The following is a 23813-nucleotide window of genomic DNA, read 5'->3' as shown; positions in this document are numbered from 1 at the left end:
AGATGATTATTCAAATGGACAAAATATTCGGACTATTCTTGATCATGCAGTTCTTTGCTGAGAATTTTGTTAAATGTACTTTTAATGCATTAAACGATTTAAAATTACCCTGACACTCAGTATGGAGACAAGGTAACGTTAATAGAACAATTCATGAATATGTTCTATGGCTTGTGCGGTATTGTTCAAAAAGTTTTCTTTGATGTGTAAGTGCAAAACTTACATTTCCACTGCATATCAGCTCACAAACTGGTAGTCTGAAATAAAAAATAAATAAAGGGTATAATGATATTACAAACCAAATATGCCACTCACAATACTCTAATGGTGTGCTACATTTTAAACAACCTTGCAATTGTTCAAATTTATTTGCCCCAAATTGTTAAAAATTAGCGAAACCTTCTTTAAAAATGCAAACTAACAGGTTTGGCAAAGCCTGTTTCTTTACAGAAAGTTTGCTTATAACAAAGGCTTGTTGATGCCTTTGTGTGATATTGAGTAAACAAAGGGATGTTTCTGTGCTTGGTTGTACGATTTATACCACTTCATCATTAACGTTATCCATCACACATATTCAGTCGCGTCTGATCAGATTTATTTGTCATTACAGCAATACAAAACACTCAATAACGTAACGGCAACACTGGAATAAACCTTCAAAACGGCATAAAGAAAAGTCAAATAGCATATAAAACAAATAAATGAGTTAATTAAATATCTCTCGCATTTTCATAAGTTTAACTTTAAGTTTTATAGGGATTGTTAGCATAAGCACACTTTAGCATCATGTGTAAATATGTATCTGCCTCATACAGTGACACGAATCGTAATCGCATCGAAATCCTAAATTACCTACGACACTCACGGGTCCATTTTGAGCTGAAACTGCTTTATAATGTTCTAAAAGCCTCGGCGGGTTAAAACTGCTGCTGCCCCGGCGATCATGGAGAAAAAAACGACTGGTCTGGTCATGAGCCGCTCGCTGACGCCGGACCGAATCACAGCTGATCTCCTCACCTGCTTTCTGCAGGTGATCTCATAAAAGTAAATCTTAAAAAAAACACGCATATTTTCGTCACAACAAGCGCCACTAAAGTTCAGCGATAACTAACGTTACTGTATTTGTAATGCGGATAAATAGGTTTCGTTTTCTTTTTTAAAAATGTAGACCTACAGCTATGTGTTAACTTTACATCTATTTGAACGGATCATTGCGCGCGCTCTTGCTCTCTCAGTGCATCATTTAAAATGGCGCGGCCCGCTCTTTTAGAGCATAACGCCCACTTTACAAATTACTACTAACTTTACAAATTATTAATAGTTATTAAAAAGGACTAAGCAGCTAAAAATAGCTTATCTAGTAAAGTAGACAGTATTGCAAATAACGTGCAGTGGTCAAAACGTTTAGTCACAACATCATGGGCTATTAATTAGTTCACAAAACAGCAAACAATTTCACAAAGTGCAGGAAATAAACAGATTACTGATACTATACAAATAAAATCAAAGTAGTAATTAAAACGAAAAGTTTACCTTGATTTACAGCAGTACATCTTCTCAATATGAAATCCTGTCCTTCAATGGCGGTGCTGGGTGGCGGTTGGTTGTGACTCGGGATGGGGGATGGGAAATCACCACCCAGTACGCATGCGTAACAGCATGGCTTAGCCCTTATAAGCAATTTTACTCAAATTACATTAGTTATGGGAACTTTATACCTTACTATGTCAGCAACACTAATGCATTTCTAGTAAACTCAACAATTAGCTTAAAATTAAGTAAACACACTAGAATTTTGATAGTAAGGAATACTATTCGCATTTACAGTGTGCAGTGTAATTAGTACAACAAACACTGTAGCATGATATTTCTTAAAAAGCAGATATCAATGATCCAAAAAATACTGATAAAAAATTACCATGATCAAAAATCCTCATTTGGCTTACCCCTAGTAATAATTGACAAATAAACATTTAACATTTAAACAATTATGTCTAACCTGTTTTATGTCATACTTTAAGAATCACCTCATTGCAATTTAAAGAGGTCGCTCAAACCAAAAAAGGAAATACAGTCATCATTTACCTTGTGGCAAGGTAACATTTCCTCATTTCCTGTTTATGAAACATACTTTTTATGTTTCCATGTAAACTACAACAATGACATTTTGCAAAAACAAGCAATTTAAGTTATATAAAAAAACATTAAAGTACTTGATTCTGCAATCATTTTTCTGTTCTACAGAAGAATGAAAGTCATACAAATTAAAAAAAGATATGCAGTTCACTAAACAATGACAGTATTTTCTTATTTTGTTGGTTATTTAATAATTCATCAATGAAAACATTATCACCATCAGGGAAATAACATCAGACATTAAAAGTTCTTAGCAGGTTCCCTGGGGTCATTTGCCAGGGCAATAAAGTTTGAGATGTTTTGCACAGAGAAGACTTAATTGTGAGGTTGTCTACCAGTTAAGCAAGGTCTTTCATATAAGCATTTGCTTAATAAGGCATGTGCTAATGCAATAGGATGCTTATTTCAAATCAGCCATGACAAAGACTAATTCGGGCAAAGAAAACGTACAGTAAAAAAAACAGAGAGGCGTCTAAGAAACTATGACAGAGACTTGGAGACATGAGGAATGACCCTCACACAGGAGGTAAACTGAGGTAGCATTTTTCCCCAAAAAATGTCTAAGGGCTGGGCCTGAGGAAGACAAAAAGCCGGTCACAACGAAGGCTCATGCTGAGAGGATACGCTTGTCTCTCTGCCTCTGTTAGTGCATTCCTGCAGGTTGATTGATTCACTTGAGTGGCAAATCGTTCACGTTGACAAATCATTCTATGACACCGCAACAACAAAACCGGGCCTGTAGCCTGACACCTAACCTGTGAGGAGAACCGCTGATGGTGGAATGAGGGAGAGACACAGGAAAAGGTGGAGGAGGAGTAGAAGCAGGGAGGTGGTTGACCCAGAAGAAGACGGAGGTATGCTTTTTCTGTCTCTTTCTTCCTCTCACTCTCTTTTTGGAGCAGGGAGTGATAAATTCCCCCTTAGTTCATTTATCCAGGAAAGCAAGGAGACGTGTGAGTGTGTATGTGTGTGATGTGATCCATCTCTGCGCTGTTCAGGAGAGCAGCGTGTCCCTGATCATAGACCCTATCAATCTCACTCATAGCCTGACATCACTGCCGCTGTCACAGACATCACCACACAAACCCAGACTGCTCTTCTTTACCTGCACTATGTACACACTGGGAGTTCTGGTGATAGACTGTATTATTTGTGAAAAGGTTAACAAGAAAAGATTAATGATTAAGTTAAATCACTTATGTTTAAACAAATGAGTCCAAGTAGGATTGACAGAGAATGGTGCAGAAAAAATACAATGAATGCCAGATGTGTGCGCAAAAATCTCTTTTTGATGGCAGAGGTCAGAGGATAATGAGCAGACTGGTTTGAGCTAATAGAAAAGGCAACAGTCAAATAACTCAACTAATCATCATAACTGATGTCTGCAAAAGATCATCTCTGAACTCAAACACATCAAACCTTGAATAAGGTGCGCTACAGCAGCAGATGAGCATAAAGGTGCCACTTCTTAATTTTGCAAGAATGCTATTTGTGGTCTTTTCCTTTGCATTTAATACTTTAGAAAACATGCTTTAGATGTAAAACCGGTGAATTTCAATGGAAAACAAGTTGAATGGGTAAAGGAATATAATTATCTTGGTACAATCTTTGATACCACATTAAAGTTCTAGCAGAACTCAGAAGCTGGTACTAAGAAAGTGCATCAGAGAATGTATGTTCTTAAGAAACTGAACTCTTTGTATGTAGAAAAAATATATAAACTAATAACTTTTTATACTACTTATATTGAGAGTGTATTAAGCTTTTCCTTTTTATGCTCGTTCTCCTCACTTTTCGTTAGAGACACACAAAAAAAAAAATGCCTTCAAAACGTCAAGACTTGCTCCAAGATTATTGGTTTGCCTCTGCGGAGTCTAGCAGAGTTAAATGAACAGCAAATGCTAAGGAAAAAGTGTGATAGGAGATGATTCCCATTTTCCAGATCCTTTTTTTGTTGTTTTGCCCTCTGAAAGAAAATGTAGACGCATTAAATGCTCTTCTAACAGATATAACTTCACCTTTATTCCTGAGGCAATAAGGCTTACCTTACATTTTAGCAAGTTTTAAATTTTTTATATACGAGTCCTTTCTATGTTTTGTTTTAGTACTATTTATAAAGTTTTTGTGAAGCATGCTGGATTTTTTCAATATTGTTTTTAGGTGATTTGCTTCTTTATTTGTTTGTTGTATTATGAAATACTACTGCCGTAATTTAATTGCTCCTGGTGAGATTAATACAGTTGTTAAACTTAAACTTAACTTCTGTCAGCTAATTATGGGTTTACATTAAACATCAAAAGTGCAAGATTGGTGGTGCTACAGCACATAAAACAGTTTAGATTTCTGAAAAAAAGTGTCCAGAAAAAGAATGGAAGGTGAGTGTTTACTAATTGGTTGTGTCTGAGAATTGTCACAGTGACTACAAAAACATGAACAAAACAACTTGATAGTGTTTCCCAGCACAGTGCTTGGTTGTGGATGGAAGGGCATCTGCTGCATAAAACATATGATAAAGTAGTTGGGAGTTAATTTCGCCGTGGATACCCCTGATAAATCAGGAACTAAGCCAAAAGAAAATGAATGATTTAAAGAATGAATGAATGAATTAATTGGTTGATTAATTCATTAATGGTGGTAAGTTTAATAGTGTATCACAGTAGTAAGCATGATAGATAGTTTTACTGGTGTAGTACCAAACTTTATGTTGCAGCTAAGATTCAGGTTGCTACTGGTGTAAAGGACATTTCCATGGCACATAAAACTATGAGCCACATTCTACCAATTGAGATTTATTTAAATACCCCATCCAACTTGATAAGAATTGCTGGTCAAAGTGGCCATGCATAACCCTTAATGAAAACTTACACCAGGATAATGCATCCTGTATTACTGTTTTACAAGCCATAAGTGAACATTGTGCAGTTGACATTGTAAAAGCTAAATGTAACTCAATGGTAAGATATACGTGAGGGGAAAAAAGAACAAGATAAGTGTTGAAGTGGATAGTGGACAGGATGCCAAAAATGCATTGTTGTGGTCAGTGCCACCTTGCTTGCGAGACATGAATTTAAGGTAGGCCAAAAATGATTTGTGTTCTAAGTAAAAGTAGTTTGTCAGATATTTGCCACATGTAAATGCATCATGCTTAGTTTGATTTGGCCTGTAAGATCAGAATTTGGTATAAACTACGTGAAAGAATGAATGCATCCTGCCTTGTATCAATGGTGTCAAAAAAAGTGGAGGGTTCCTTTAAGCTGGTGATGCTGTTATGGTTTGGAGGAGACTTTCTTGGCACGACAAACCTGTCTTAACTTGTTCCAATCAGATACTGGCAAGGTGTACTTAACAAAATGGCCAATGAGTTTATATATAAATATTCACAACGTATATAAAACATGGAAAACAGTGGCAAAAAAAGAACAGGTTTCCAAAATGTCGACTGCTTGTGTATGAGTCCTAACTCATAGTCCGATAAACAAAATATGCAGAGACAAAAACTCCTAAATGTTAACACCTCATAGGCAAATAAAAACAGCATCCATCCACAATGTAACTGTGAAATGGAGAAATCAGCAGACAGAAGTTAGAAGTGGGAACTCTGTTTTTTACCTGCTCAATAATTACATAGATTCAGAGTCTGTCAACATCAGAATCCGCAGCCCCCATTCACACCGACACTTTCGACTGATCAAATTAGGCTTGATCAAAACATGCCATTCAGGCAGTCTAGATCACACACACTCAGGTATACTCACTCAGCAAAGCCCAGCTCAGGCTCTGACCTTGGGAGCAATTAGCATGACTGGTGCACCCTGAGCTGAATACTGAACCTGCACTGCACAGCCGCACACAAACACAGTCCAACACATACTCTCAACACAGTCTGCACAGTAGATACATCTGCCATCGTCTGAAGTCAAACAAAATACAGATAAATGGTTTCTCTGTTCTTTGACTCTTCATCTATACTTTTTATTAGTTTTTTTCATTCATTTCATTTCTGGCTAAGTCCCTTAGTCTTATTATTAATTTTCTTATTAAAGTACAGGATTGAAACATGATCAACTCATGCTATGAAACTGAAAACTTTAGTGCATTATAACAAAATCACTATTTAAATCATAGTTCCCATAACCAACAAAGTCATTTGATTTCCTTTCCACTTGCTTATAACATGGATTTTTTTTTCATTCACTAGTCCCTGTGTTTCACTGAGCAAAAGTGAAATCTGAAACAAAATCAGGACTAGGGCTGGTTGATTGTGGTAAAAATCATAATCACAATTACTTTGGTCATAATTGTAATCACGATTATTCAAAACGATTATCAGTTGAAATCACAATTATTTGCGCACCTGAGAATTTTTTTAAAATAAATATTTCCTTAATTATGTTTAACAGAGCAAAACAATTTAACAGTATTTCCTCTAATATTTTTCTTCTGGAGAAAAGCTTATCTGTTTAATTTTGGCAAGAATAAAAGCAGGTTTAAATATTTTGAAACCCACTTTCAGGTCTATAATATTAGCCCACTTAAGCAATATATTTTTATATTGTTTGCAGAAGAAACTGCTGTTATACAATAAACTGCCTAATTACCCTAATTAAGCCTTTGAATCACACTTTAAATATAAATGCTTGTATTTTGAAAAATATCTAGCCAAATATTGTGTGTGCTTATCATAGCAACGTTAAAATAAATAAGTTATTAGAAATGAGTTATTAAAACTATTATGTTCAGAAATCTTCTTTCCATCAAACAGAAATTGGGGGGTTGCTAATATTCAGGAGGGCCCATAATTCTGACTTTGACTGCATATATTATTTTCCACCCTGCAAAGGTAACAGAAATAAATACAATAGAATAAAAATATAAAACAAACTGCTTCAAGCACCTTTACTGTAAGAAAAACACTTTAGATGCAAAAGTCCAGAGCAGTGAGAGATTTTCTCCTTTTGTTATTTGATTAATGATAAAAACAGGCGGCAGCAGGAATTGCATGCTGTCACTTTAATGGTTTCGCTTTCACGTGTCTTTTGATTCTCAACTCGTTTGTTTATTACACAAATGAGGGTTAATATAAATAATTTCTTAACACAGCGCTTTGACACCTATTTGACCATTAAAGCGCTCACGTTAAGTTGAGATGTGTGCTCTCTGCTCGTGTGCGAATGGGACCGAATGCTGACCGCATGCTTCCAATTGTGTGTGCAAAGCCCTAATCAGGACAATAGTGGTCAGAAAAGATGGATTTGAATGATTGTTAATACCAGGCATTCTCTTTTGCTGCTATCAATAGTTTGATTTTATATTTTTTGCAACCAGCTGTGAAACAAATGTCCAGATCTGTTTTGACATCTTGTGGACAAGCCAAGTAGTGCGTAAACAATTTTGCATCTGCTTACTGTCCCAAAGATAAAATCTGCATCACATATACTGTATGCATACACTACTGTGTGGTGAAAAACAAGTGTTACACTCAATGGCTTTGAGTGTAAACTAAACGAGAACCTGAATGCCTACATTGCATCTTGGGATTGTAAACCAGTTCCAAAAGCTGTAACTGCAGTCAAGGACCATCTATTCTCATCTAACTTATTCAAATCCACCCCAGCCTGAGTATCCATGTACACTTCAGCAGAAAATAAGCTTACATTGCTTTCTGACATAAACTGATACACAGACACTGGATTTAAGCTGTGAAGCATGAGTATACATGGACTTCAGTTGGTATAAGCCTATAGAAACACACAATAATCCACGATTCACAACAGAAAATGGCACATTCAGCTTATAGGCCACAAGTGTGATCTGTTTTTTTTTTTTTTTTTTCCGGTGGGCTGAAAGTCAGTGAACACTATTATCGGAGATAAACCTCTCTTTTAAGGCATGTAGCCTTTGTGACCTTGACTAGGGAGGAAACAGATATAACCCAAAACATGGATGAACGTGCCACACCCATGCTTGAGTGAATTGTTATGTAGCCGTAATTTTTAAAAAAATAATTCAATAAATAAATGTGTTTTAAGACCAATTGATTGATTGAATTCGTGTCATATTTATTTCTAAAGCACTTTTACAATGTAAATTGTGTCAAAGCAGCTTAACAGAAGATTCAATTAATCTTCCCTTTGAGCTTAGAAAAGCCTCATCATATATTTTTTAAAAACTCCTAAAAACATAACTATTTAGCATGGCTTTTTAATATTATTTTAATAATCCTTTCTACTGCTTTATTTTTTAATGCAGTGTTTCGCCTACCATAATATTAGGGCGGCGCGCCACCCTCCCAACGGCTTTCCCCACCCCCCCTTGAAGTCAATTTAATTGTATTTTATATATAGCACCAGATCAAAACTTCTTTTAATAAACAAGCTAAAAAGCCGTATGTAATATGTTATTTACACAACGGCATGTGATTTCTGTCTCTACATGGTCACAAGATTACAAATTTTGCTCTCTGAATCGCGCATGGTGGAGTTCACACAGACACTCTCAGCTGTATGGGAATGAGAGTGAGCGCCACATCTGACAGGACCGAAGACGCACGTGCGCTCCCTTATATTATGCATAGTCTACAGCAGCTACAACACAAGTAAATAATGTGTGGGGGTGACCAATGTGTTCGCGTCACAGTGACAGCAGCTAAAATATATACAGATGCTGTGCGACTTGTTTACAGTTTATTGTTACGACTCACGCGAGTGATGCTCTGCTCTCTTTGTTGCAAGTGCAGCCATTGTATCTCCACTGTTTTAAGCTGATGCGATGCAGTCGCCCCTATATAAATGTATGACCTCTGCTGGAAGCTCCGCGAGTCTACCGCAAATTTATACCGGCCCCGTGATCACCAAAAATGAGTTAAAATACTCAGAAATCATGGCCACGAGAGTGAATGCAAGAGTACAGATCGCAAGAGGCACTGTAATAGCATTACATTTCTTTAGTTAAATGAATAGAGCAGTAAAGATATCGCGAGTGCAAATGTCCCTCTCTCTCATCATGAGTGATCTGCTGTCAGTAGTTAAAGATGAGCAAAATATTTAAATGGCCTTGCATGCATTTAGGCCTTTTTACATATAACAACTGAAAGTTCTGTTTTGACAATATCGCAAGTTCACTAGGGCTGCAACTAACGATTATTTTAATAATCGATTATTCTGTCGATTATTTTTTCAATTAATCAATAAATCGGATAAAAAACAAAACAAGAAAAGCATTAATTTTCAACCCTTTATTCAAAGAAGCTCACCTCTGAGCTGTTAGAATAATGATAATAATAATAATAATAATAATATTAATAAACTAGCTATTTTTGTCTTGTTTTCAATCCAAATAGCTAAATGTTTTTAAATGAAGATACATACTAGACACATGAAATATCATAAGAAGTCACTTAACCTAAAAATTAAGTGATTGTTAGCTTAAAACAAGAAATAATATTTGCCAATGGGTTAATAAAAATGATCTTAATAAGATATAATCTCAAACAGAAGTTTTTAGCATCACTTCATTTTCTCATGCCATTTTTCTTGTCTGGTCTTGATGCAAGATTTTTTAAAATGACTAAGTAAGAAAAGTTTTCTGCAGTGCAGCTATACATGACAACAGATGGCACAATAAAGGATCAAAAAAAAGGCAAGTGAATAAAAATGTGTCTTTAGTCTTGCAAAGCAAAATACTGCTGAGTTTAAAAGATTCTATCTGGCCCGGGAGTTTTTTTTTTTTAGAACATTCACCCTTAATATTTTCGTGGCATATTTCCGACAGTCCCTTCGGCTAAACGCAAATTGCGACAGCTTAAACGGAGCAGTGCTCGTAATATTAAACGAAAAAAAGCAAAAGACAGCTGTGGAACATAGCCTGCTTTGTCTTTTTGTATGAAACACATTTTAGACCTTTTTAGGGTAAGAGTTTTTTGAGTTAATGCCGTCCATCACTGTATGAGTCAGGATCCCGAAAACAAAACCAACTTAACCCCGCCGCCTTTCTTTGGCTCAGCGCCTGACACAAAACACCAGTGCTAGGGACTTTATGGTTCTCACTTCAAAACGGAACAAAAGTTGATTTTGTAGTGATTCTTCCGCATCATCCCTGTCTTCTTTGAGTCACTGAACAAGTAAAAGTTCGTAACTATAAAGTTGAATCTATGCTTCTCTAAGTTCACCAGCCACTTACTTGCATGTATTTTGGGAGAAATTTATGAATATGAGTGCACGAGAGACGGAGAGGTGCCGTGTTTACTCCGCTCTGTGCTGAGCTAAAGTGTTCTTTTTTTTAATCAAACGTCTCCGTGTCGCGCGACACAATGAATCGATAATGAAATTCGTTGCCAACGCTTTTAGTAATCGATTTTTAGCGATTTAATCAATTAGATGTTGCAGCCCTAAAGTTTACTAAAAGCTGGCTGGAATTATTAGATAAATAAAACTTTATTTATTTTTAACATGAATATTTAATAATATAACTTCTTGTAATACACTCATTGCTATAAACAGTAGTTTATAGACCTCTTACCTTTAAGTATATGAGTATTAGATTTATAGGTGTGCATTTTAATTTCTTATGCATCAAATGTGAGCTGTCTTATGCATTAAATGTGAACTTTTTCTTGATTAAGACATGTTGAATTCTTCTATCATCATTTACAATGTTTCCAAATTAAATTGTAATTCTTTGGCGGTTCATTCCGCTGTGGCAAGCCCTGATAAATAAGGGACTAAGCCAGAGTAAAATTAATGGATAAATTATTTTCTGTAAAGCTGCTCCTGGCCATGACATGTTCACACCTAAATGGTTATAAGAGACGTGTTTAAGGGATAATATGCAGCATCCTTGATTTATTTTCTTAGGTAAGGCAAGATCTTCTCTTATGGTTCATACTTAGAGGGAAAATGTGCTTAATCAATTATAAAGCATTAGAATTAGTACTCAGTATCAGCCAATCACCATGACAAGAAATCAGTACTCTGTATCGGCTGCAAAAATCCTTATCGGAGCATCCATAGCTTTGACCTAACTTGGCTGTCGAAGCAGCAATACTCCCTCTAGCTGTTCAAAACTGATCTTAGTAAGTCAGAAAATACACCCTTATGAAAAAAAGTATATTAAAGTTAAGGTCAAGTATAAAAGTATATTTTATTTAGTAAGTATATCCATGTACTAGTAGTGTACTTGAAATGTTCTTCCAGAAGCCCATTAAGATAAACTGCAGTGACAAAAGCACTAATTAATTGCAGGTCAGGATCAATCATAAATACGAGTCACAAATATGCATTCTCATTTAAAAAAAACACCCATCTTTATCCACGAATGGATTAAGCACAAAACGGACACAGATAAAAGAGGAAAATAAAAAATAATTAAAAACATAACAAACGAAAGGCAAAAAGTACATTGTGGGAAATTTGGCAATGGGGTTAACAAGCCATTGCTCTGGCTGAACATATAGTGTTGCATTGAAGGCAACGATGACATTTCCATTCAAGTTTGAAGGGAGTAATAACAATTGTGTTTATTTTATTGAAGAAAAAGTAGGCTACTCTAAAAAGCCAAACTTTTGATTTATTCAAAAGCGATTCACGATCAGTGTATTTATCATACATGCACACAGTGCAGATTAGTTCTAATTGTTAAAAACGAACAATCCAATTTGCGTGCAGATATCAATATCAAAGAAAATTGTAAGTGGCGGTGGGTGGCAAGTGAATAATTTGCTTGAAGCAGTGGATTTTGGTGACATTTCAGCTGATCCACGCATCTCTATTATATTTCTATGAAGTGATTCATGATATAGATGTAGTGCTATAAATATATATTTTTTGGATGAATTTATCTGCCTTATTATTATGTTGCTTTGGTTTAAAATCTACCTCAGATATTATAACAACTGCCTATTAAGATTAAAAAACTCAAGAATTAAAAAAAATGCAATTAGAATTACAAGTCTTAAACCATTAAAATGTGCTTTAGCTTATGTTCTATACTGTAAGAACTCATAAAATAACTGTAATAAGTGGTTGTTGACATCACATGAAAATTAATGAGCTAAAATAATGCTAGACTCTTTATCTTAGTATAAAGCACAACAACCATTTAAATTGTAAATTTGAGTAGTGGAACAACCCACATCAAAAGACAAGTTACAAAATGTGACAACAAGATCAACAACACTACAAATTAACCCACTAAATGATGTAATTATTTCACAAGCATGCAAAGGACGGTGAAAAGTCTAGACCATACAGAAAAATAAGAATAATTTAAAAAAAATTGATAATTAACACATCTGACATTCTCAGTGGATTTGAAAAGGTAATTTGATTCAGCTTTATGGGAGAAACACATTTTTTTTAAATGTAAAATTGTTTTAACTTTTGCCATTTTTACTTGTGATTGAATATTTGTCAAAAGGTGTGCATTATACAGACCCCCTAGTTTTTTGAGATTTTGTGTTGGCTGAATCCAACGCAAAAATCAACAAAAAAAATTTAATAATCTCTTAAAACATCTAACAATAAACTATAAAATCAAATTATATTTATTTCAGTTTGTAATTGATTGCTTTACATGACTTCTAGACGTTGCATATGCGGCACATGTGCTGTATTTGAGTGTCTCAAATTCTTAAATTCCACCTGCGTGAGTTATTTACATGTGAGACATCTTATGGTGTCAATCGAGTGAATGACACGACGCAAATTGGGCGTTTCGTGCATTTGACATGCTTTAGACTGCAAAAAAAGTGGGAGCAAACCTCTAACAAACGGAGCAATGGAACAGCTTACAAAGATGAAGGGTGGTTCAAGGACGAAGGTCGCTGGACCTGACCAAATTGAAAGACATTACTTTTGCTTTAAATGTATGGCTGGTATTATGACGTGTGTCAAATCGATAAATAATTTTGTTTAACTCTTTGCCTGGCATTGACGAGAGAAAACGCTTCCCTGCAATTGACAAGTTTTACGGCAATCCATGTTTTAGCTGTATTACTGTAGTTGAAGCCCTAACGCATGTTCTGAGCAAGGTACATGATGTCACATAATCCGTGGAGTGAAATCTGATAAAGAAAATGTAAGATTGTGAGTAAAAATAATAGTTATTCAACCTTCCTTTGGCTTAATCTCTAACGTTTTAGATCTTGTCTTGACAAAAGACCAAAATAAAGAAGCTTTAGTTTTATCATTTGTGTCATGAAGATTGCTCATCTAACATAGTAGGCTACTTAATATTTTTTATATTTATATATATTTTAATCGCAAAATTTTCCTCAAATTTCTGGAAATTACCATTACAAAATCAGTCATTTTTATAGCAAAAAAATATAAACAAATAAATAAAAAATGTGAAAAACTAGGGGGTCAGATTATAGTGCCCTGATTGGCCAGGCTTTTGTTTTTCCAAGTCATTTTCTGCATCACTTGTAATTAACTGTTAAATTTTATGAGATGAAAAGGGGAAAAAGACCCAAAAAAATTGTTATCATGACATCCTATATTGATCATTGTCTGCCATCATTTCTAAATATTGCGATTGGCAAGAAAAAACCCATGTTGGTTGACCTCTATTTAAGAATAAACTTCATAGTAAGAGAAATATGAGACAATGTGAAAAAACCTTTAGGAGCAGACACAATGAGAACATACACTCGATGCTACAGTAGATTACTAACAACTCAGCAAGTATTTCTCCTCATCCTATTTTTCTCACTAAACCTGTCTGACGTTTGCATGTTTAATAACAATCAAATATGAGCTAACAAATCTGTACATAATAGCTTTCTCTCATTGCACGATAAAGATTCAGTATTATGCTAAATACCCCAGCTACAATGTGGTGAAAAGCAAGAACACTTCATCTTATTTGTCTTTCTTCTGCTTCACTAAAAACAAAGGCTAAATCCTGATTAGCGCATTGGGTTTTCTTGGCTGCTGTTTCCTTTAGTCTTTGTGATCATTCAAAACTGTGCTGTGAACCAGTGCTTCTTTTTTGCAGATAATTACATTCAGATGTAGCGTAGAGATGCATAGTTTACAGACGGTTTAGTGGGCTTAGAATAGCAGTGTGTGTAAACCTGTGGATGGAACAGTGTAATGCGTGAATGCCATGGGAAGTACAATGTTCTCACTACAGCTATTCTTTGATCTGAGTGCTGTGCTTGAACACTGATAGGGATTTATTTTTGTCTGTTTGGTGTGTGGTCTGATATTGTTCGTGCAGGGACCTATCATACTATACTTTTTTGTTGAGAGAAGTATATTGAATATATCGTTGTTTTAGCATGATTTAGATAGAATTACTATTGTGATTTTATTAATAATTTGTATGTACTCTCAAATTTATAGTTTTCTTTAAAAAAAAACATTTTTACAGATTGGAAATAAATTTGAATAAATACAGTTTGCGTTTATTTTTATATTTTTTTGTTTTTATTTTAATATTAGATTATTAGATTAGGTGACTCTGGAGTCAGATATGAGTTTCCGTCATGTCAGAGCAGTTAGTAAATCAGCATACTATCAACTCAAAAACATTTTAAGAATTAGATGCTTTATTTACACTGAAGACTTAGAGAAACTTGTTCATGCTTTCATCAGCAGCAGGGTGGATTACTGTAATGGCCTTCTCACGAGCCTTCCCAAAAAGACTGTCAGAAAGTTGAAGCTTAACCAGAAGGCTGCAGCCAGGATTCTGACAGAAGCAGAAAATCAGAGCACATCACACCTGTCCTCAGGTCTTTACACTGGCTCCCAGTTACATTCAGAATAGATTTTAAAATTTTACTACTTGTCTATAAATCACTAAATGGCCTAGGACCTCAATACATTACAGATATGCTCACTGAATACAAACCTAAGAGCTCACTCAGATCTTTAGGATCATATAAACTAGAAATTCCAAGAGTTCAGTCAAAGCAGGGGGAATTTGCCTTCAGCCACTACGCCCCTCGCTGCTGGAATCAGCTTCCAGAAATGATCAGATGTGCTCCAACATTAGGCACATTCAAATCAAGTCTGAAAACACATCTGGTTAGCTGTGCCTTTACTGAATGAGCACAGTGCTACGTCCCACATATAACACTATTGTGTCTTTCTTTTCTTTTTCTTTCTTTTATAAGCTGTTTTAACACATTTTAATCTGTTTTTAATAATTTTTATTATTTGTTTTTTATTTTCTTATACTTAATTTTTCTATTCTTGTTTATGTAAAGCAATTTGAATTGCCACTGTGTATGAAATGTGCTATATAAATAAACATGCCTTGCCTAATATTAGATTAAAATAATGTCACTTCTTTATAATCAGTGGTATATTTTCAATTATTTTTTTTTACATTTATTCATTTATTTTATTTTCTGCTTAGTTCCTTTATTAATCAGGGGTCGCCACAGCAGAATGAACAGCCAATTTCATTATTATTTTAGTTATTTCTTTATGTCAAGTTACAGTGGCCCTTAATTATGATTTCACATTTTTAGCTTAAAGGTTATTGCACACTGAATCTGAAATTTAAGTCTGTAATTTCCAAATGTAAAAATATATTCGACCTCACGTTGTGTAAATCGTATTGACATACTGTCTCTGAAACTGTCATGCGTCATTAAAAATTTCAAATCGGGTTTAATTTTTTCTGTTATTCGCATCAGAAAAAGCCATTTGAGAGGCATTTTGAGCTAAAGCTAAAGGCAAAATACAAAATGCCGCCAGTGCATAATATAAGACTTGGCGGACAGTTGAAAACCTGTATGCTGGACTCAGTGACTGGCACACTTCTCACCTGCTGCTGTTTTTTGTGTTTCTGTTTCTGCTCATGGACATTATAATAAAAAGGCATCTCATTGTTCGATTCGGTCTGTTGCTCAAATATGTCAATGTAGCCACTTATTATAATGTCTATGGTACTGCCATTTGTTTACGTACATTATATGCAAAGTATCACGACCAATGTATCAAAAATCCACTTATTTCCCAAAATAAACTTTGCATTCCGTGATAATCCCGCAAAGCTCTTTGGTAAGTAGGACTCTTCTCCCTTTCTATGTAGTAAAGGGTGAACACAATATGTAGAACATTCCCCTTTATTTTTTTACTTTGGAGAGGAAAGAGGAGAACAAAGTATCACTGCTTAATTTGACTCCAAAATGTTTTGCTTTTTTAATTAATACGCATCGGACTCCGTGTGCAAGGTTTGTCCACCTGACAAATTTTTCAGATATGAATATAAAAAAAACATACGAAAATTCAGCGTGCACCTTTAGTGTGTAACCACCATTTGAGCATAAACATCTACAATGAAAATGGAGAGGAATATATTTTTTTAAACTATTTTTAAGGCCTATAACAAATCACTGCTAGAACTCACGTCATTTTCATTTCGATACTGAGTATTAAAAAAAACAATAAAGATGTGTGTAACGATATACCATATATGTTAGAGGAGGGTTCAACGCTAAGGATTTTTTCTACTGGCCCGATCGGACCAGTGGTTCAGATTTTTACTTGCCCTGCCAATATTTTCACTGGCCCCACCAAAAACAAAAGTTAATAGTTATTTCTTAGCCACACATATTTAAAAAAATATTTGTGAATCTAGAATTTAAATAATAAAAAAATTTAATTAATGTAGTATGAGAAGTTGATCATTTGTCATTGATCTGTTGTCATTTGATAATGCTGTCTCTTCGCTGTACTGGTTGTCATGGAAAATAATAAAGTGCTCACAACATCCAATCAGATAAGAGGAACCGAAAAGCAATACAGTGCTTACACATCACAGAGAAGGTAGCATTTGAAGACTTAAAAACCTAAACGGTTTCTTGATTCTAAGACTGTATTTGCATGCAGTTGACAAATAGTCACAGACAAATTAAACCCGTGAAGCTGGCCCAGTACTTATCGTTGAGCCCTGCAGAGTGTGACTGAGAGAAGGAGTGTATATTTGTCAAAACAATTATGAACTACCAGCTAAAACTTGTTTCTGAGTGTTGTTCTTTGGCAGAATTGATAAGCAATCAATTACTCATCATTAGAGATGGTGATATGGCGATTAAAAACAAAAACAAAAACAAACAAAAAAGTTCTCTACTGACAATGAACTTCCTGTCGTACAAATGCACAATTTAATACCAGCTGCGTTTTACAGCCATTAAAATTATAAATATAGTTTTGCGTAAAAATATTCAAGCATACCTCAAAATAGTGAATGTCTGGTCCACTGGAATATCTGATTGTCATCCTCGCTGAAATATTGCAGACAGAACTTGTTGAACAAACCCATCAGCTGACTTGAACAGACCGGAATCGAATTCACCTGTTTGAACAAAACAAGCCAATCTGAATAGAGTACTCAGACAGACCAACTGCTTTGACACAGAACAAGCTGAAATGTCAAATGTAAAATAATGTTTTATTGAAAACAACAGCTCATGATGTGATATAGGGCATGAGGGGACACAAAAATTCAAATATCTTTAGTTACAATCTGTTGTGACTTTGTAGTGTCTGTGTTGATGAAGACTAATTGATTTGTTAAATGTATTTCTTTAAAAAACCTTAACCATTTCAATTGTTAATTTAAAAAAAAGAAAAGAAATAGCTGTTTTGAGCTTTAGACAGCCTAAGTTAACTGTTAATGTTACACAAGAATTAAGTTAACTTACATTGCCCAAAGACCTACAACTAACGTTATTTTTTTCCGTCAGGGGAAAAAAACAGGCATTTTAGCAACATTATTCTACAGAAGGAAAACCACATAACTGCAAAATACAGTTTACTGAAATGTCAAGGAACACAGTAACATTAACTTAACGTTACCTCACCGTCGAAGCAGCCCTCAGTTTTTCACATCATGAAAAAGTTAAGTTGTCCCGATGAACAAAAACATTCACGATCTTAAATCAAGATTCCAGATGCTAGCAACAACAATTTAGAAAACATATAAGTTTAGAGAACATTTACTTCAGAGCCCTGAACCACTGAGGCGGTCGTCGACGTAAACCGTTGCAGCTCGACTGACTAGGTTTGGCATAGACTGTATCCTTGAGCCGAGGCGGGAAATTCTTTAGTTAGCTAATTTAAAACTTTCATAGCTGTCATTAGAATGTAATTCAAATGTAATCAAACTAAGTATGTATGATAATAATATATGTTGATGTGATAATAAATTCTTAAATGATATCATCGGATACAAGAGAACTACTTTTTTAAGCGGTATAATCAATCGAAGTAGCGATGAGTGACTGAATAATGATTCTATTGTTTTGAACGATTCAAATGATTCTGTGAGTGAGTTGCCGCCATCTACAGACAGTTATTTGTCGTATTTAATCAAATCTGATGGGGCTCAAAACCTCAATAATGTGCATTTGCAAAGTTTTGTTGGAGTTCTGAAGCAGCATTAATGCATTAATTGCATTTACACAGGAATAAAATTTTGGAAAACATACAGATTTAACAAAAACATGAGATTTAACAAAAACAATTGCTACAAAAAATAAATAAGGTATTAAGAGCAAATAATATAAAACAATAAATAAATAAAAACAATGTTGATGGTGTAATTCAGTGGAAACTATTCCCCAATGTGTTTTTATTTGTCTAGTTGTAAAAACATAATTATATTTCTAAATTAATACACATGGTTTTAGAATAAAATTCTTTAGTCCTGCACCTTGCAGGCATGCAAAGATAGACTTGTACTAGTGTCAGGGAAAGAAAATAGAATCTTTTTTTTTAAACTAGCCATTTATGATATATAATATTTATAATACAATTCATATCTGAAAATCACATGAAATAGAAATAGGAAAACCTACTTGTTGATGGATGGACAAATGTATTCACCATCTCTACTGTAAATACATTTTCCTGAATTTCAAATATTAGGGAAAATCTGACAAATCTAACAGTAAAATATATATTTACAGACTTTGTACAGTGTAGTTTTTTTATTTTTCTTTAAGGACTTTTAGGGCAACTAAATGTAAAAAACAAAAGTTTTTCCAGATATTTTATACTGTTTCATTTGGCTATTAATTTAGGTAAGAAAAATATTCAAAGTTTTGGGTAAATGTTGAATAGTATTTTTATTTGTCATCACTTAACCCGACATGGTATGGGAATACATTTAAGTTATGTGTGAACAGATAGGCACATCTTATAGTGCTGGGTTGGATCCCATTTTGCCTTCAGAATGGCCCTAATCCTTAGTGGCATAAATTCAACAAGGTACTAGAAATATTACTCAGAGATTTTGGTCCATATTGACATGATAGCATCACGCAGTTGCTGCAGATTTGTCAGCTGCACATTCATGATGTGAATCTCCAGTTCCACCAAATCCCAAAGTGTTCTATTGGATTGGAATCTGGTGAATGTGGAGGCCATTTGAGTACAGTGAACTCATTGTCATGTTCAAGAAAGCAGACTGAGATGATTCACGCTTTATGACAAGGTGCATTATCCTGCTGGAAGTAGCCTTTAGAAGATGGGTACACTGTGGACACACAGGGATAGACATGGTCAGCAATAATTCTCAGGTAGGTTGTGGCCCTGACACAATGCTCAGCTGGTACTAAAGGGCCTAAAATGTGCCAAGAAAGTATCCCCACACCCTTACACCACCACCACCCTGAACTTTTGATACAAGGCAGGATGGATCCATGCGTTCATGTTGTTGACACCAAATTCTGACCCTATTCGAATGACGCAGCACGAATCAAGACTCATCAGATCAGGCAATGTTTTTCCAATCTTCTGTTGTCCAAATTTGGTGAGCCTGTGTGAATTGTAGCCTCAGTTTCCAGTTCTTATAGCTGACAGGAGTGACACCCGGTGTGGTCTTCCGCTGCTGTAGGCCATATATATATACATACACAACGGCAAACAACAAAATATCAAATAAACAACATTAGAGAGTTTTTTTAAAAATCCAACATATCAACTAGGCCAATATGTACAGTATGTGCTTGTTTCTGTAAGTCTGTTGAAGGTCTGTATAAGCTACTGCTCATTAGCTCTTCAGATAACCAGGTCTAGAGCATTTCACGTACCAGTGCAGCACCTACAAACTCTCTCTAAAACTAAATGAGCAGCACAGGAAACACTGTGGCCTTGACTAGCCGTGTCCTGCCCCACGGCTACATTATTGAGCCATGCTAATAACCTGCCTTCACTCATTTAAACCAACTTTAACACAATTTTACCAACTTTACACACGCACACACATTGGAAACCCTCTGCTTCTTTCACTCTCAAGGCTGTGTCAGCGCTGGTTGCACGTGTTTGCCCAGATTTTAATAAGCAGAGAAGAGAAGGTGTTTAAAGGCGAACCGTCAGCAGCGCCGCGTTCTTGTTGACTTAAACAAACCCTTGCCGCACACACAGCTTCACTACTGTTAATTGGTCATTAAAGGTAGTAGTTTGCGGGCCTCACTAAATCTTTAAACAGACCATGAAAACAGAAAGGCTTGCAACTATAGACCTGAGGTTTAAAAGGAGAGCGATAACAGCAGCGCTTTTGATCATTACCTCAGAATGAGAAATTCTTTCGTTCTACAATTATAAACAATTGTGAAAGGATTAAGATAATGTTTTTAATCAGAATTTTGTAGTTTGCACATGCAACATGAAACCAGATTGCGTTAGCTGGATAATTAACTAACCATGGTAGGCTACTGTAGCAGTGAGTGTAATTTCTTTAATAAATTAAATGATGCACACATTGGTGTAAGTGGATTAAGGAGAAGATGCTTTGCAGGAATTATGGAAGAAACTTCTCTATCAATAAACAATATGTGAAGTGTTTTAACATCAATATTAAAGGTGTGTTGAATATTACTGTACTGTGAGGAATATAAAACAATGGAGCTAATTTAACAAAATAACTTAATAAATTATTAGATTCATAATTGTGATATAAATTATGTTAAGAGAAAATTTTACATAAAAAAAAAGTTTTAAAAGTTTCTTTTCGGCTTAGTCCCTTTATTAATCAGGGGTTGCCACAGTGAAATGAACCGCCAACTTATCCATTGTTTGTTTTATGCAGCCGCAACCCATACACCCATGGGGAAATGCCCATACACACTCTTTCACACATATACTCTATGGCCAATTTAGCTTATTCAATTCACCTATAGCGCATGTCTTTGGACTGTGGAGGAAACCAGAGCACCGAGAAGAAACACTGCAGAACATGCAGACCACACAGAAATGTCAGCTGACCCAACCAGGGCTTGAACAAGCGACCTTCTTGCTGTGAGGCGATTGTGCTACCCACTGCGTCACGTGATGCTTTTTATTAAAATTTTGTTTTTTGTTTTTTTTTTTCCCAATATTTTACATGAATTTAATTGTATTATCTTTCTATTTTTTAATTCTTCTATTTCTATTTTCCATTCCTTATTTCTATGTTTGGTGACTTAAATATTATTTTAATAAATATATCAGTTTAATAACTCTGTTATGTTTACATGCACCAAAATTTGTTACCTATACCTATAAAAAATTCATTTTCAAAATGGGGTGTACTCAGTTATGCTGAGCACTGTATGCTTCTCATACTAATGTCATTTTATAACACTAAGCATAAAATTATAAATATAAAACACAAAGGTTAAAAAGATCTTTCAGTTAGTTCGAATAGCAATTCCCCCAACCAGAAATGTAACCAATTATTTGAAACACACAAGTGTGGAAAGAAGGGGATTAAGTAGTGAGTTAAAAGTAACATTGCGAAATTTGGAAAAAAGCATTAGGCAGAACTATATAAAGATTAGTTGATATGGTTTTATTTAACACACCACATCCAAAGCTCACCTCAGCTCCAGTCACCACAGTCCAGAAGGAGCTGCTATCTTTAAAGAATAGCCTAACACCAGCATCAGGCTTCTTAGTCGAGAACACTGTGTGGCGGACAGGGAGCAATTCCTGAACCTGCTGATCTCCTGGAAAAGCATGTCACAGGTATATTATGCAGAATCTGCTCTCTGAAGTGCAGTACCAAAGATTTGTGGTCCCAATCCTGGAAAAGAAGTTTTTAAGACTGTATTAAAGCCAAATGCATATAGTTGCTGAATACTGGTAACAAAATGTCCTTTCATTTGGACATGCTTTATTTTTAGACAATTTTTCATTTTGTCTTAAATGCTTAAACACAAAGAGATTTTCATACATTTAAGAGACTATATATTTTACTATATATTCTATTTTACTAATATTATATATATATATAAATATATATATATATATATATATATAATATTAGTAAAATAGAATATATAGTAAAATATATAGTCTCTTAAATGTATATATATATATATATATATATATATATATATATATATATATATATATATATATATATATATATATATATATATATCCCAAAATTGATTATTATTTTCTAATCAAAAAACAAATAGTCAAATAATTAAAATGACAACAAAATTTGGTCTAACTATAACTCATATTAATGCTTAATGCTGAACTGTTGCACAGCATAATAATAATAAGTATTTCTTAAACACCAAATCTTTATGATCACAATGACTACTAATAAATCATATTTTAAATGCATATATTTTAATAAACAGCTCTTCTAATTGTAAATAACATTTCATAACATTACATTTGAGTAAATAAATGCATTTTAATCAGCATACAAAATCTTTTAGACCACACATTTTTAAACAGTAGTGCATATAGTGCATATATTATTATTAATATTTATTTATAATTTTGCTACACACACAGAACATGTCACTTCAAGTCAAGTAAATCATAAACATTTTTCTTAGCAAAAGACGTCACCAGTTTCCATCCAACATGACAACTGCACTCTCAGATATTGAAATATGGACTGCACATTTATCTCATTTATGTGTCAGTCGAAACAACACCTCTGTCAAATTCATCTTTCAAGCCCAAAACGAGAAGCTTTTGATGTCAGGGGCTTCATTAAGAGAAGGAAGAGCAGATACATTTAAAGATAACAGCTGTCGTTCAAGCATTCGCACACACACACACAGAGACTCCCAAAGAGTAATGATTCTGTTATACTTGCATGACTTGTCTTTTATTGATTTGAGTCATGATATCACCCCCTGCGCCGGGATGCTTTTCACTCTGCGCCCTGCTCTGTCCTGTGTGGGTGCGCATATGTGCAAAATATACCAGCAGTTGGTGTCCACACAGAGCGCTGAGTGGGAGATAAAGCCAGTGTTATGGGGTGTGTGGGTGAATATGTCAGGGGGTCGCTTGGTCTCTGTGACATCTGTGGGCTCATTGTTGGGGTATCAGTTCAGGCCGTCAATAATGAGGCAGTAGAGTGTGAAGAGAAGGGCGTGACCGAGTCTCCTTGCAAAAACGCACACACACACATACACACATGCACGTATAAATACACATACTAACCCCGATCACTGACCCCTCTTGTCAACCCCCTCCGTCTCTCTGCTGCCGTCTGTGCCCCTTCTACACCCCAGCCGGTCCCTTTTCAGCCACTCTCCTCATTGTCCCCCTCCGTCCCAGTATTGTCTGAGTTGGGGATGAACAGGGCGACTCGACCCTCACATGTGCTGCAGACTGGACGCCTGTTCTGTGATCAGCACTAAACTCACCTTGAACCGTATCAGGGGTTCTGGAAAACGGTTTAAGTTGAACCCTGATTGTTAAAAA

The 23813-nt window shown here is 35.0% G+C and overlaps 2 protein-coding genes and 1 long non-coding RNA gene across 50 annotated transcripts in view; 1 reads left to right on the top strand and 2 right to left on the bottom strand.

Moving 5' to 3' along the window:
* LOC147840340 (uncharacterized) overlaps nt 1–18147 on the bottom strand; it is a 357076-nt gene extending 338929 nt beyond the window's left edge. For 31 of the 48 annotated variants that reach the window (XR_015511616.1, XR_015511619.1, XR_015511618.1 and 28 more), the window contains exons 1-2: nt 17949–18147; nt 17325–17445 (exon numbers count right to left, since the gene is read on the bottom strand). The gene's annotated coding sequence lies outside the window, so the exon portion shown is untranslated. The remainder of the gene's footprint in view (nt 1–17324; nt 17446–17948) is intronic. The other 17 variants (XR_015511631.1, XR_015511630.1, XR_015511629.1 and 14 more) reach the window with 2 other exon arrangements.
* LOC147840339 (uncharacterized) overlaps nt 1–23813 on the top strand; it is a 328044-nt gene that overhangs the window by 233526 nt on the left and 70705 nt on the right. The gene's annotated exons all lie outside the window — the stretch shown is intronic.
* Nucleotides 21476–23813, bottom strand: part of LOC147833390 (uncharacterized) — a 76963-nt gene continuing 74625 nt past the window's right edge. Inside the window, exon 7 of the transcript XR_015511574.1 lies at nt 21476–22158. The gene's annotated coding sequence lies outside the window, so the exon portion shown is untranslated. The remainder of the gene's footprint in view (nt 22159–23813) is intronic.

The sequence above is a fragment of the Danio rerio genome, chromosome 16 (assembly GCF_052040795.2).
Source record: "Danio rerio strain M-AB ecotype USA chromosome 16, GRCz13ab, whole genome shotgun sequence".
NCBI lineage: Eukaryota > Metazoa > Chordata > Actinopteri > Cypriniformes > Danionidae > Danio > Danio rerio.
This window is presented reverse-complemented; position numbering and strand designations above follow the sequence as displayed.